Genomic DNA, 16,557 nt, shown 5'->3' with positions numbered 1-16,557 from the left:
CTAAAAGTTGTTTTCAGAATATCCTTCTCCCTCATCTTCAGTTGGTGATACTAGGAATGTAAATCAATTTTGGAGAAGTATCTAGAACCTTGTAACTGGTCAAACAAATCATCTATTCTTGGTAACGGGTACTTATTTTTGATTGTGACCTTGTTGAGCTATCGGTAGTCAATACATATCCTCAGTGATCCATCTTTCTTCCTCACAAAGAGAACCGATGCGCCCCATGGTGACACACTCGGTCAGATGAAACCCTTTTCTAACAAATCCTTCAATTGCTCCTTTAGTTCCTTCAATTCTGCTGGTGCAATTCTGTTGGGCGGAATAGATATAGGCTGTGTGCCTGACATCACATCACTCCCAAAATCAATCTCCTCTGGCGGAATCCCATGGAGTTCATTAGGAATGACCTCTGAAAATTCATTCACAACTAGCACAGATTCGAGTGTAGGTGCCTTAGCAGTGGTGTCCGTGACTCGGACCAAATGGTAAATATACCCCTTGTCGATCATCTTTGTGGCCTTAAGATAAGAAATAAACCTACCCTTCATCACCACATTATCCCGCTTCCACTCAACAACTGGCTCATTAGGAAATTCAAACCTCACAGTTCTAGTTCAGCAGTCGAGCTTAGCAAAACATGAATAAAGCCAATACATTCCCAAAATTACATCAAAATCAACCATCCCCAATTCAATGAGGTTGGCCACGGTGTCCCGACCATGTACCATGACAACACAACCCCTATAAACCCGTGCGGCCACAATAGACTCGCCAACCGGATTAGATACAGAGAACGACTCAGGAAGCTGTTTCGGTTCTATCCCAAATTCCATAGCAACAAAAGGGGTAACATAGGACAAGGTGGAACCGGCATCAATAAGAGCATATACATTATGAGATTATACAGTCAATATACCTGTGACAACATCTGGAGAAGCCTCTGCACTCTGGCAACCACTCATAGCATAGAAACGATTGGGTCCTCCTGAAATTTGTGCACAACCCCTAGCTGCACCACGCCTTGCTGGTGCCAGAGGGCCTCGAGCTGGAGGGGGTGCTGAAGATGTAGCAGCTACAAGAACTGGATGGCTATGATGTGCCCCTGCCCGCACCTTGGCGGGATGAATGACACTCTCTCTGAATAAGACCCCTTAATCCGCACCTGTAACATATAGTTAAGTCCATGTAGCAGATCCCCGAGTGCATCTTCCCACACCTGGGGCAAGGGGGCCTCCGCTGCTGCGCGAATCTCCCTCCTGATCGACCCTAATGGTGGGTTTCCCTACTGCCCTGATTGGGGCTGAATCGACTCCCCTGCTGCTGACTATGCCCTATTGGTGGTGCACTAGCTGAATACTGAGCATAAGACTGGGATGGCCCTGATGACCCTCCCCTGAAAGATGATCTTCCCCCACCAAATGACTCCCCAAAGTTGCCCGCGGACCGGGCCTTACTGGTATCCTCTCGCTCCCTTCTGTTCTTCAATTTGCGGTCCTCTGTAGCTTGACCAAATGCTACCATTTTTTCATAGTTCATATCTGAATTCAAGGCAGTTGTAGTGGCCTCATTGATAACCAAGGGGCTAAGGCCCTGAACAAACCGGCGCACTCTAGCCTCCATAGTAGGCAACAAGTGAATAGTATATTTTGATAGTCGCGTGAACTCCATGTGGTACTCCTACACACTCCTACCCTCTTGCTTAAGATTCTCAAACTCTGCGGCACGGGCTGCCCTAGTCTCAGCAGGCAAGAAATGGTCTATAAAGGCATCAGCGAACTCACTCCATCTCGCTGGAGGGCTCCCCTCCTCCCGAGAGTCCTCCCATAGCTCAAACCAAGAATATGCCAACCCTTTCAGGCGGTAGGCGGAAAACTCCACTCCCTCTATCTCAGTAGCGCGCATAACCCGAAGAGTCTTATGCATCTCATCAATGAAGTCCTGTGGCTCCTCTTTAGGATTGGAACCCGTGAACACCGGAGGGTCCAACTGAAAAAACTTGTTCACCCTGGAACTACTAGAATCCCCTTGTTGGCTAGACTAAGTGGGTGCAACATTTGATCTCTGGGCTTGAGAAGCCACTCTATGTGTTAGCATCTAAATAGCTCCCCTAAGATGCCCATGAGAAATACTAGAACCGGAAGCTGGGGTTGGTGGTGGAATCGAAATATCGGTTGGAGGAACCACTGCACCCTCAGTAGGTGCAGGAACTGGTGTGGTCTAAACATGTGTAGTAGAATCAGGTAGTGTAGCAGTCGGGGATTATCCTCACCCCTCGGGTATTCACCCGCCTCACCAAGTAAAGGGTCAACTGCCATTCCCAAGGCGACATTGGCTCCTTGGCCAGTTCTTACTCTCTTCTTAGGTGCCATATACTGAAAGTTAAAGGAATGCATGAGTTAGAAGAGGAACAACACTACAAAAAAAACCCCAATTGCAAACGGATTTTACCAACGACCCGAATTTGTTAGTGTATTAGCAACAGATTACTAACAAAATCGTAACTAATTTATTTTTCAGAAATTTAGTAACGGATTCCTAACCAAAATTTTACTAACTAAATAATTTAGTTGGTAAATATGGCGGAAAACATTGGCGGCTAATCTAGCAACTGCTTATTAACGGATTACCAACTCAAATATTACCAACAAACATTTTTCGTTATTAATATTACCAATGGAGTACATATCCGTTGTTAAATATGGTGAAAAAAATAATTTTGTTGCTAATTTTACCACCCAATTTAAAATGCGTTAGTAAATTACCAACTGAATGGTATCTGTTAGTACACTTGCCAACTGATACCAAATCGGTTGGAAATCTTTACTAATAGATCAAGATTTTGATTTTTAATTTATTAATAGATTAAAATTAGTTGTTAATATTACTTACGATGTGGAATTTGTTAGTAATTACTACCAACAGAGCCTAGTTCCGTTGGCAAATTACCAATTGATATTGAAATAGTTGGAAAATTTATCAATATAGAGATGAAATAGTTGGTAAATTACCAACTAGCGTTGAAACGATTGATAAATTTAACGATAGATATAAAATCAATTGATATTTTCGGACGGATCTAGCATTTATAGTAAATATATCAATATATATCATGAGTCACACTCCAATATTGTTTGTGCACGAATGCGAATCATCTTTTTATGAACTAGAGTCACAATCCAATCTTTAATAAAAAATTCACGTAAAATTATATTTTTCAGATATAAATATCCAAATATTTGGTTATAGACTTCCCACTAATAGGCACTTGGGCAACTTTCACTAATATAGTAGTATTAGTAGCCGCGATGCTCGTACATTATTAAAGAATATTACTTATATATGAAAGTATGATCGATCTGAATTGTTCAAGTACTTCAAATCATATATTTTAACAAAATCATAAATTAAATATCATATTATCTCAATGTAAGTACCAAAATTTTTTATCTCTTTTAGACTTTTATTCGATTGCTCCGAATTCATTTATTATTTGAAACTATCAATAATATTTTTGAGTATTATTTTTACTTTATTTTTTTAAGTTAATTCAAAGTATACTTAGTGTTACTCTATCTCTATTTTTCGTTCCTTATACGTTATTTTACTATCACGACATCTTACTTGGCTTTTTCAGTTAGTATTTTACCTATAACTCAAAGATAATATAGTTTATTCTAATTTGTAAGTACTACTATTTTAATTTATTTGAATAAAACACAAGAATACATCAAAACCAATTCAGGATTCTTTCTAACCATCTAATTAGTTAGATCCAAATATGCATTTTCTTCAATGCTCGAGAAAGAGCTTTAATTAGTTGAATGATTAATAGATCTCATTCAACTACTCCTTCAATTTCCTACATATAAAGCTCTAATTTTTTCTTATCTCATTCACACATTGTTTTTCCTCATTTCTTTGCTACTCCAAAGTACCTATATTGTTTTAACCCTTAGCTCCTTCTCTCTTTTTTTCAACCGTGAATCAAATTAAATATTTTATCTAACAAATAACGTGAAAGGGTTTTATACTTCCACCCACAATTAGTCTACATACAAAAGTCCAACAAGCAATATTATCAACTCGATAATATAAAAGTTTATTCGAAGAGTTTATTGCTCACCTATAAATCTCACCTTCTCAAATCTCTTGATTATTGTTTGGTGCATGAGAGAATGCCTAAGAGGAAAAAGTAGCTAGAGTAAGTTTTTAATAGAAAAATTATTTCAACGACTTAGATTTATGTTTATGTTCCTGATCTTTATCATATCCAAAACTGTCACGATTATAAATAACTCTATCATGAGTTATTTTGAGAAGATTAGTTCGTTAAACCACCGAGGCTAATTCATTTATGTACTCATACTACACTTCTGCACTAATTGTGCAGGTACTGAGGCAGGTGCATTGGGTGCTCACTTAGGTGCGTAGTCATATCAACTGGAGACTTAGTAGTGAGTTGCTTTCCATGCTTCAGCCCGCATCACCCGAAGTCTTCTCTCCCTATATTTATTGTATTCTGCATACTTTCATTTCAAACAGTAGTTGTAGTTAGGGGTGGGCATAGTTTGGACAAACCTAAAATTCAAACTGAAATCCTAATTTTTTGGATTTTTGGTTTGGATTTTCGGATAACAGAATGGATTTTGGATTTAATTTTTAAAATTTTTAAATTTTGGATTTTATATTGGATTTGGTACTTTGAACTTTTGGATATCCGAAATTCTTATACTTTATATTAGTCAATTATCCATATTCTAATAATAATAAGTTTAATGCCCTACCCATTAGATATTATCTCATATATTCAGTGTTAACTAGTATTAAGTTACTGTCAGAATATTTTATAATTAGATACGAATTTACTATTGCTACTTATAGTTCGTGTTAATGTCTCTATTATATTTTCTTGATAATAATTTTATTACTTGAATACTTCATTTGGATGATTGCGGTGAGAATGAGGAACTTTTCAAGCGATTTAACATGAGTACTTTATTTGAATATTTTATAACGATCCGGCCGATTATTTTGAGTATTATAAACATGTTCCCCCATTTACTGCTCAATTTATACTTTACAGTTATTTTATTACTTACCGGGTTAGTTGATTCGTGTCCGAAAGAATTTCAGAGTGAAATGAGACACTTAGTCTCAGAATTTGAAATTAAGTTAGAAATGTTGACTGGATGAGGACTTATGTGTAAACGGCCTCGGATTTGAATTTTGCTGATTTCAATAGCTCCGTATGATGATTTTGGACTTAGGAGCGTGTCCGAAAAATTATTTGTAGGCCCATAGTGGAATTAGGCTTGAATTGACAAAAGTTGAATTTTTAAAAAGTTTGACCGGGAGTTGACCTTTTTATATCAAGGCCGGAATCTGATTATGAAAATTTTAATAGGTCCGTTATATCATTTATGACTTGTGTGCAAAATTTGAGGTCAATCGGACGTGATTTGATAGGTTTCGACGTTCTTTGTAGAATTTAGAAATTTCAAAGTTCATTAGGCTTGAATCCGGTTGCAATTTGTATTTTTGAAGTTATTTGATGTGATTTGAGATTTTGACTAAGTTCGTATGATATTTTAGGACTTGTTGGTGTATTTGGTTGAGGTCCCGGGAGCCTTGGGTGAGTTTCAGATGGTTAACGGATCAAAATTTGGACTTAAACAGCTGCTGGAATTTTCTGATGTCTGTGTCTGGTTTCCTTCTTGGCATTCGCAAGAGGGCTCTCGCGTTCGAGAAGAGGAACATGAGGCAGGCAAGATTTACTCTTCGCATTCGAGATGGGGTCTCACGTTCACGAAGAGGAGCTGGGGGCAAGCAAGGTTGTTCATCGTGTTCGCGACGGGGCATTGCATTCGCGAAAGGGAAAATAGCTGGGGTGGATTTTTGTCTCCGCGTTCGCGAAGGGGAGCTCGCGTTCGTGAAGGGGAGCTCGCATTCGCTAGCAGTGTCTCATGTTCACGAAGGGCAATACTGGACAGCACAATTTTGTGCTTCACAGCATTCGCGAAGAAGAGAGGTCTGAACAGAAAGTTTAAGTTCTGAAAATGGGACTTCGTCCCTTTTTTTTATTTTTACTGATTTGGAGCTCGGATAGAGGCAATATTTGAGAGATTTTCAGAGAAAACAATGGGGTAAGTGTTCTTAACCCAATATTTATTAAATTACTCGAATCCATAGTTGTTTTTAACATTTAATGGGTGAATTAAGTTGGAAAATTTAGAAAATCTTCTTGGTTTAATTTGAAGATTTAAGGGTCGAGTTGAGGTCGGATTTTGGTAAAATTAGTATGGTTAGACTCGTGGTTGAATGGAATTTCAGATTTTGTAACTTTTGTCGGGTTTCGAGATGTGGGTCCCACAGGCGATTTTTGAGCTAAATTTCGAATTTTGTAGAAAAATTAGTATTTTCTTATGGAATTAATTTCAATAATTTTTATTGACTGAATTGAATTATTTGTGGCTAGATTCGAGGCGGTTGGAGGCCAATTCTCGAGGCAAGGGCATAGCGGAGTAAAACATTTCATGGTTTGAGGTAAGTAACATTTTAAAACTTGGCTTTGAGGGTATGAATCCCTAAATGTTGTGTTATATCAATTATTGGAGTGACACACATACAAAGTGACGAGCGTGTGGGCGATGTGCTAGTTTCATGAATCTCCTGTCCATGTTAGGGGTGACACACATGCTAGGTGACGCACGCACATACTAGTTTCATGAATCTCCTGCCCATGTGCATAAATAATATCATGTAATGCATCTCGTAGACAGTAACCAATTGAACTCTTACTTAGGTTCCCTCTCGTAGCACCATCAGTATTCAATTTTAGCCATCCTTCTCTAGGAAACTCCCAGATGATTCATTAAGCTCTTTTAAATTTTTTTCTTGTAGAATTTTTATATTTAAATTTGCTCATTTGTCCTTTGGATTTATAGAATATAGATATTCCTCTAAGAAAGCATTTTTGAATACGACAATTAGATCTATAGTGCATCTACTTTATAAGGTATGTGTGACATTATGTTGTTTATACACTTGCATATTCTTCTATTTCTTTTTGGGTTTTATATCTTAATCTTTTTCCTTTTTTGTCTTAAAGTAGTATAATATATATGTGATTGAAATTCCTCTGAGATTTATAACTGCAGTTTGTATTAAGAATATTAGGTTCTGTAGCTGTGGCTAATACTGGATTTTGATTTCTTAAAGGCATGTGATATTCTCTGCATTTCCTTTGTGATTGATTGTTCCCAGTAGTAATAATTTTCTCTTTAGTAACTTTATAATTGTCTTGCCGGATTCTTCATACAATTATATCATAAAATGAGAGTGTAACGCAACCTTTGCATGGTCCTTAACTAGTTATTTTATCTATAGAATAACAAAACATGTTGGATTTCTGAATAGGAGTTAGACTTCCTCTTACTTTACCATTGAGATTTTATAAATCTGAACATATAAGATATATAACAAGTCACTGTTGAAAATTATTACTTTTTTATCTGAAAGTATAACAAATTGATGACAAACAAGTAATGCAATTTGTAGGAAAAAACATTGTTCTGTACATCAAAACAATTATTTTTAAGGTGTTGTTATTGACTAAGTTGCTCGGACTCGGATGCGGGTGTATAATACGGGTGTGGATCTAATGGTCAGATCCTTCATGATCTAAATTTAAAGATTTGGGGGTACGAATCCAGGTACGGATACGAGTATGGGGATTCGGCTAAAAATAATTCAATTATTTAAAAATGGAGTTATAAAAATATATCTAAATTATGAGAGTGAAAAACTTACAAGGTATTCCGAGAAGAAGAAAATATTAAGGAAGAGTAGAATTTTAGAAGGAGATAAAAGGAAAAGGACTGGCATAAAAATTTATATATACAAGGTATTCCATTTTTTCCATATCACCCTAACTTTTGATTTATTTTTAAAAATCATTGTTTCTGCCCCAAATTTCTCCGTTGATTTTGGTCAAAGTACCCAAAATCGATTGACCAGATCCGACACGGATTCCACGCCCATACCCACACCCACGTCGTATCGACACGGGTGCGGCATTGAAAGTGAAGAGTCCGAGCAACTTAGGTTATTGACATTTGAGTTTTCAGTTTCGTTGCCTTTATGACTGTGTTCTTGATGTTTTCTCTTTCAAAAGTTATTATTATAGAGTTTATATCATTTTTTTTTGTTCAGGATGCCATAATGTCTAAAATTGCGTCTGCATCTCAGCCTGAAGATGGGTCCAGTGAGCCTCCTGAAGTTGATTTCTCACAAATTTATTTGGAGGAAGTCGGTGCTAAGAAGCCGCGCATTTATAGTCTTGGTTCTCAAGCTCCTTTCTACGGGCATGTTGGTGCATCCTCCAGTTCGATATCTCCACTTCAAGATCTAGACTTTAATGCTCGGGTGAATGAATGTGTCGGACATCGTTTGTAGGAAATTAAGGAAGAAATGAAGCATGAGATGAGATCAGATATCAGAGAAGAGATTAGACAAAAAATGCGAGAAGAACTGCGTGAAGAAATGAGACACGAAATACAGCAAGAGGTGCGTGAGCAAGTTGATCAACTGCTCCAAAACCGTATGTCGGTCCTCATAGGCGACTTATCTACACCGCCTTCTCGTAGACATGACTCGTCGTCAAATGACACGAGTCATATTTAGATTTATTTAGCTTCTTTTATGTTAGACACGTCTTGGATTATGCTTTCAACTTCATGATAGATGTTATTATTATTTATAAAGTTCTAGTATGTTTTTTGTTTTGTTTAAGTGTTTTTTTTAGATCTTTTAAAGCTTTAAATTAATATTAATACAATTATAAAAATAAAAAATTTTAATATACCCATTTACTTTGTAATAGTTGGTAACACATTTACAATTTGTTAGTAAATTTTATGACGAATTACTAACAAATTACTAACGTAATTTTTAAAATTTGTTTGAAATTTTATGACGAATTACTAATGAATTTGAAATTTGTTTGTAAATTACCAACAATTTACTAAACAGAACTTTTCCATAGCTAAAATTACCAACCGATTGCCAATGTATTTTTAAAAATATACTATCGGATTTACCAACCAAGTTGGTATCCATTAGTATAGTTGCTAGCGGAATACTAACGGAATTTTTCTTTGTTACTATATTTACCAACCAGTTACAAACACAATTTAAATAATGAAAAACCAATTTTACTAATTCATTTTCTATCTGTTAGTAAAGTTACTAACAAACTTCCAACCGAATTTTGGTTAGTAAATTTACCAACAAAAATCTTGGACTCAAGATTCAAAAATTACCAAAAAATTTATTTGGTGTTTACTAACTGATTTTTAGTTGGTAATTTTACCAACAAATTCAAACTGGTTGGTAAAATTTACCATCGAGCCTTTTAGCAACGGATCAATATCCGTTGGTACTCTGTTAGTAACTCAAATTGCCAACCAATTTGATAAATTTACCAACAATTTTTTTTGTTTGTAATTGGGGTTTTGTTTTGTAGTGCAATTACATAATTAGTTTTATCGCACGATCCAGAATATCAAAGAAGGGTATTATTCCTAAATGTCCAAGTAGCTGTTACGACCCGAAATTTTTTACCGACGGGACCGTGATGGTACCTAACATTTAACTTGCCAGGCAAGCCAACGTTAGAGAATCATTAAACCAATTCCTTACTTCCATTCAGTAAATAACAATAATTAACTAAAATAAAATATAATAAGTGCGGAATATCATAAAACCGTATTAATTACTATCATCCGGATCTGGAGTCACAATTCACTAGCATTATAGAATTTTACTACAGGTAATACTATGAAAGAAATACAATTATCTAAATAAAAGAAAATAGTAGGACATAAAAAGATAGACGGAGACTTCAAGGTCTGTGAACGCCGACAGATCTACCTTGAGTCTCCGGATAGCAGACCAATAGTAAATCTCGATCAACCTGAGTCGGTATCAAAATATGCACAGAAAGTGTAGAGTGCAACATCAGTACAACCGACCCCATGTACTAGTAAGTATCGAGCCTAACCTCAGCGAAGTAGTGACGAGGCTAGGACAAGACACCCACATATAACCTGAACAGTATATTCATACTAGTGGCAACAACAGTAAATAAGAAATAACGCAGAAATAATGGAAAAGGAACATACAGTTGGGGAATACAACATAAAGAGTGAGAATAATGAAAAGACAAAATTAAACCGGAAATCCTTAAACAAATTGAGCAATTAAGACAACAAGAAAAACTGCACGGCATCATCCTTCGTGCTTTTACTCTCTTCCTCAAAATATAAATAAATCATGCACGACATCACCCTTCGTGCTTTACACTCTTCCTCACAATATAAATAAATCATGCAATGCTTCACCCTTCGTGCTTTACACTCTTCCTCACAATATAAATGAATCATACACGGCATCACCCTTCGTTCTTTACACTCTTCCTCACAATTCATAGAATCAATAACAACGGATAAATAGAAGTTTCACAAGAAATCAATATTTCATCAATGGTTACTTTCACAATTTTATCAACCTTGGTGGAACTGGGTACAAGTCTCCCAACATTTCAACAACAACACTAAACATGGATAACACGATCTAAGACTACAAATTTGCAACAAAAATAAAATTTCACTCGCATGTTATGACTCGACCACAACGTATAGATGCTCGTCACCTCAACTATACATAGTATTCAACAACAAAACACGTAGCAATTACTCTCAAAATACCAACTCCCTCAAGCCAAAGTTAGGCACGACACTTACCTTGCTCCGAAGGGCACTTAATTCTCAATCACAGTTTTTCCCTTGGAATTCACCTCCAAACCGCTAGTATTTATTCAAAAATGACTCAATAATATCAAATATTACTAATGGAATTAATTACATTTAATAAATTAAATATCACAAATTTTTCCCTAAAAAGTCAAAAAATCGACCCCGGGCCCGCTTGGTCAAAACTCGAGGTTCGCACCAAAATTCTTCTACTCATTCATCCCCGAGCCCGAATATATAATTAGTTTTGGAATCCGACCTCAAATTGTGGTCTAATCCCCAAATTCCCGAAAACCCAATTTTCTACCCTAACCCCTAATTCTACCATGAAAACTCTAGATTTTAGGTTGAAAATTTAAGAAATATAATGGGTAATTGAAAGAAAATGGTTTAGAATCACTTACCAACAATTTGGGGAAGAAAATGACGCTTGAAAATCGCCTCTACCCGTTTGGTTCTTGAAAAATGTTGAAGAAATGGCTCAAACCCATGTTTGGAGTATGTTTTAAGTCAGTGGACAGGCCTTCATCGCGTTCGCGAGAGGCCTATCACGATCGCGATGCACAGCGGCCTAAGGCCTTTGTGTTCGCGCGTCTTCCTTTACGTTCGCGTAAGGAAACTCCCCCTAGCCTTCGCGTTCGCGACCTAGTGGACACGTTCGCGTAGAAGAACATGACCAACCCTCCCCCACGTCCCCAAGTGCTTCACGTTCGCGATGGTCAGGTCGCGTTCGCGAAGGGTAAATCCCCCATCACTTCGCGTTCGCGACCAGGCCTTCGCGTTCGCGAAGAAGAATTCTTAACCTCACCAGATTACTCTTCGCGTTCGCGAGAGGACCTTCACGAACGCAAAGAAGGATATGCCAGACACCAGAATCTGCAAAAAACCAGTTTTTTCCCAAGTCCAAAACATCCCGTGGCCTATCTGAAACTCACCCGAGCCCTCGGGGCTCCAAACCAAACATGCACACAAGTTTAAAAAAATCATACGAACTTGTTCGCGCAATCAAACCTCCAAAACAACACCTAGAACTACAAATTTAGTACCAAATCAAATAAAATTCTCAAGAACACTTTAAAATTCCTATCTTCTCAACTGGACGTCTGAATCACGTCAAATAAACTCCGTTTCTCACCAAATTTCACAGACAAGTATTAAATATCATAATGAAACTGTAACGGTCTCCATAACCAAAATACAAACATGCTACCAACAATTCCATGCATCAATAAATTCTTAAAAATAATTAATTTTTATACTTTTAATTTTTCTCAAAAATTCATATCTTGAGGTAGGGACCTCCGAATTCGATTCCGGGCATACGCCCAGGTCCCATAATTTGATACGGACCTAACGGGATCGTCAAAGCATGGGATCGTCAAAGACTTTCATTAGTTTTCAACATAAAAGCTTTTCAGAAACCTGCCCGGACCGCGCACGCAAATCGAAGAGGCTAAAAATGAGATTTTTAAAGCTTAAGAACATAGATTCGAGTTCTAAAAGATAATATGACCTTTTGGATCATCACATTCTCCACCTCTAAAACAACCCTTCGTCCTCGAACGGACATAGAAAAAATACCTGGGCTGGTTTAAAGGTGGGGATATCTACTTCGCATATCGGACTCGGACTCCCAAGTAGCTGCCTCAATAGGCTGGCCTCTCCACTGCAGTTGAAATAAAGGGTAACTCTTTGACCTCAACTGACAAACCTGCTGATCTAGAATGGCTACCGGCTCCTCCTCGTAAGTCAAATCCTTGTCCAACTGGACAGAGCTGAAATCTAACACGTGAGATGGGTCACCATGATATTTCCGGAGCATAAACACATGGAATACCGGATGAACTGAGGATAACCCTGGATGCAACGCAAGTTTATAAGCTACCTCCCTCACTCTCTCAAGGATATCAAATGGACCGATATAACTAGGGCTTAACTTGCCCTTCTTCCCAAATCTCATAACACCCTTCATGGGCGATACCCGAAGCAATATTCTTTATCCAACCATGAATGCAATATCACGAACTTTAAGGTCAACATAACTCTTTTGCCTGGAGTGAGTTGTACGAAGTCAATCCTGTATAATCTTGACCTAGTCCAAGGCCTCCTGAACTAAATCTGTACCCAATAACCGAGCCTCCCCGGCTCGAACCACCCAACTGGCGACCTACACCGTCTACCATATAATGCCTCATAGGGAGCCGTCTGAATGCTTGACTAATAGCTGTTATTGTAGGCAAACTCTGCTAATGGCAAAAACTAATACCAAGAACCTCCAAAATCAATAACAGAGGCGCGAAGCATATCCTCCAAGATCTGAATAGTACGCTCGGACTGCCCGTCCGTCTGAGGATGAAATGATGTGCTCAACTCAAACCCGCGTACCCAACTCATGCTGAAGTGCCCTCCAAAAGTGTGAGATAAACTGCGTACCTTGATCAGAAATGATAGACACGGGCACATCGTGAAGACGGACAATCTTACGAATATAAATCTCTACCAACCGCTCCGAGAAATAGGTAACTGCCATAGGAATGAAATGCGCTGACTTAGTCAGCCTGTCCACAATGACCCAAACTGCATCGAACTTCCTCTGAGTCTGTGGGAGTCCAACAACAAAGTCCATAGTGATACGCTCCCACTTCCACTCAGGAATATCTAACCTTTGAAGTAAACCCCCAGGTCTCTGATGCTCACACTTTACCTGCTAGCAATTTAGGCACCGAGGTACATAGGCAACTATGTCCTTCTTCATTCGCCTCCCCCAATAATGCTACCTCAAGTCCTGATACATCTTGGCGGCACCCGGATGAATAGAATATCGGGAACTGTGGGACTCCTCAAGGATCAACTCACGAAGTCCATCCACATTAGGAACACAAATACGACCATGCATCCTCAAAACTTTGTCATCTCCAACAGTAACCTACTTGGCACCACCGTGCCGCACTGTGTCTTTAAGGACAAGTAAATGAGGATCGTCATTCTGCCGATCTCTGATGCGCTCAAAAAAAGAAGACCGAGCAACTGTACAAGCTAGAACACGACTGGGCTCAGAAACATCTAACCTCATGAACTGGTTGGCTAAGTCCTGAACATCCAATGCAAGCGGTCTCTGACCAACTGGAATATATGCAAGGCTACCCATACTGACTGACTTTCTACTCAAAGCATCGGCCACCATATTGGCCTTCCCGGGATGATATAATATGGTGATATCATAGTCTTTCAATAGCTCTAGTCACCTTCTCTGCCTCAAATTGAGTTCCTTCTACTTGAACAAATACTGCAAGCTCCGATGATCAGTGAATACCTCACATGCCATGCCATAAAGATAGTGCCTCCAAATCTTCAGCGCATGAACAATGGCTGCCAGTTCTTGATCATGAACAGGGTAATTCTTCTCGTGAACCTTCAGCTGCCGTGAAGCATATGCAATAACCTTTCCACCCTGCATCAATACCGCACCCAAATTAATACGAGATGCGTCAAAATACACTGTATAAGATCCTGAACCTGTGGGTAACACCAATACCGGTGCCGTAGTCAAAGCTGTCTTGAGCTTCTGAAAGCTCGCTTCACACTCGTCTGACCACCTGAACGGGGCACCCTTCTGGGTCAATCTGGTCAACGGGGCTGTTATGGATGAAAACCCTTCCACAAATCAATGGTAATAGCCTACCAAACCCAGGAAACTACGGATCTCTGTAGCTCATGTTGGTCTATGCCAATTCTGGGCTGCCTCAATCTTCTTAGGATCCACCTGAATACACTCTGCTGATACAACGTGATCCAAGAAAGCAACTGAACTCAACCAAAACTCGCATTTTGAGAACTTAGCATATAACTGGCTGTCTTTCAGAGTCTGAAGAACGATCCGAAGATGCTGCTCATGCTCCTCTAGACTGTGGGAGTAGATCAAGATATCATCAATAAATACAACCACAAAGGAATCCAGGTAGGGTTTGAACACCCTGTTTATCAAATCCATGAATGTTGTTGGGGCATTTGTCAGCCCAAATGACATCACTAGAAACTCATAATGCTCATACCGAGTCCAAAAAGTTGTCTTAGGAACATCGGATACCCTAATCCTCAACTGATGGTAGCCAGATCTCAAATCAATCTTTGAAAACACTTTGGCACCCTGAAGCTAATGAAATAAATCATCAATCCTTGGCAATGGATATTTGTTCTTGATGGTGGCTTTGTTCAACTGCCGATAATCTATACACATCCTCATCGATCCATCTTTCTTCTTCACAAACAACACAGGTGCACCCCAGGGCGAGACACTAGGTCTAATGAAGCCCTTATCCAGCAAATCTTGCAACTGCTCCTTCAATTCTTTCAACTCTGGCGGGGCCATGCGATATGGAGAAATGGAAATAGGCTAAGTACCCGGAGCCAAATCAATGCAGAAATCAATATCCCTGTAAGGTGGCATCCCTGGCAGGTCTAGAGAAAACACCTCTGGAAACTCACGAACACCCAGCACTGAATCCATGGAAGGAACCTCCGCACTAGAATCGCGGATATAAGCCAAATAAGCTAGACACCCCTTCTCGATCATATGCCGAGCATTCACATAAGAGATAACCCTGCTGGCAGAATGGCCAAGATTCCCTCTCCACTCTAATCGAGGCAACCCTTGCAAGGCTAAGGTCACCGTCTTGGCATGACAATCTAATATAGCATGATAAGGTGACAGCCAATCCATACCCAGTATGACATCAAAATCAACTATGTCGAGAAGTAGAAGATCTATACGAGTCTCAAGACTCCCAAATGGTGACCACACACGAATGATAAACACAATCTACAACAATAGCATCTCCCACATGTGTGGACACATACATAGGAGCACTCAAAGAATCACATGGCACAACCAAATAGGAAGCAAAATAGGATGACACATAGGAGTAAGTAGACCCCGGATAAAATAGAACTGAAGCATCTCTACTGCAAACTGAAACAGTACCTTTGATGACAACGTCAGATGACTCAGCCTCAGGCCTGGCTAGGAAAGCATAACACCGGGGCTGGGCCCCACCACCCTAAACTACGTCCCTAGGACAGCCTCTAACTGGCTGGTCTCCACCTCTAACGGCCTGACTTCCACCTCTAACTGTCTGGCCCCTACCTCTGGATGCCTGACCCTTTCCCCGAGCTGGCTGAGCAGGTGGTGTAGCAACTAGTGCCGAAACCATGGCACGAGAACTATCATGCTGTGAGCTGCCCGTTGCTCGAGGGCAAAATCAGCAATATGCCTCAGATCACCACAAGTATAACATAACCTCGGTTGCTGTGACCGTTGGCCCTGAAACTGATCCCTATCGACCTGAATAACCATCCTGATAACTTTGGAGTGGAGGTGCACTAATAGGAGCTGGTGGTGCACTGTAGGCTAGCTGGTCGGAATAATGCATCTGAGCGCCACGACCACATGAGTCACCGTGGGATGCCTGGAGCACTGAACGAAGCGGCATGGGAGGATGGACTCTACCAAAAGTACTCCTGCCTCTAGATGAGGCACCGCTGAACTCACCGGAATGACGAGGCCTCTTGTCAGAACCCTGACCTCCCTGAGTAAGAACCATCTCGACGACGACATTAGCAGCCACCTGAAAAGAAATCTGCAATCTGATAGGCTGAGCAAGTCCATCAATAAACCTCCTCACCCTCTCTATCTCGCTCTCTCTCGGTGGGAAGTAGAAGAATAGCATGATGGGACAAATCCACA

Source organism: Nicotiana tomentosiformis, chromosome 12, assembly GCF_000390325.3.
Source record: "Nicotiana tomentosiformis chromosome 12, ASM39032v3, whole genome shotgun sequence".
Classification (NCBI taxonomy): Eukaryota; Viridiplantae; Streptophyta; class Magnoliopsida; order Solanales; family Solanaceae; genus Nicotiana; species Nicotiana tomentosiformis.
The sequence above is the reverse complement of the archived record's forward strand: the minus strand, read 5'-3'. Positions refer to the sequence as shown.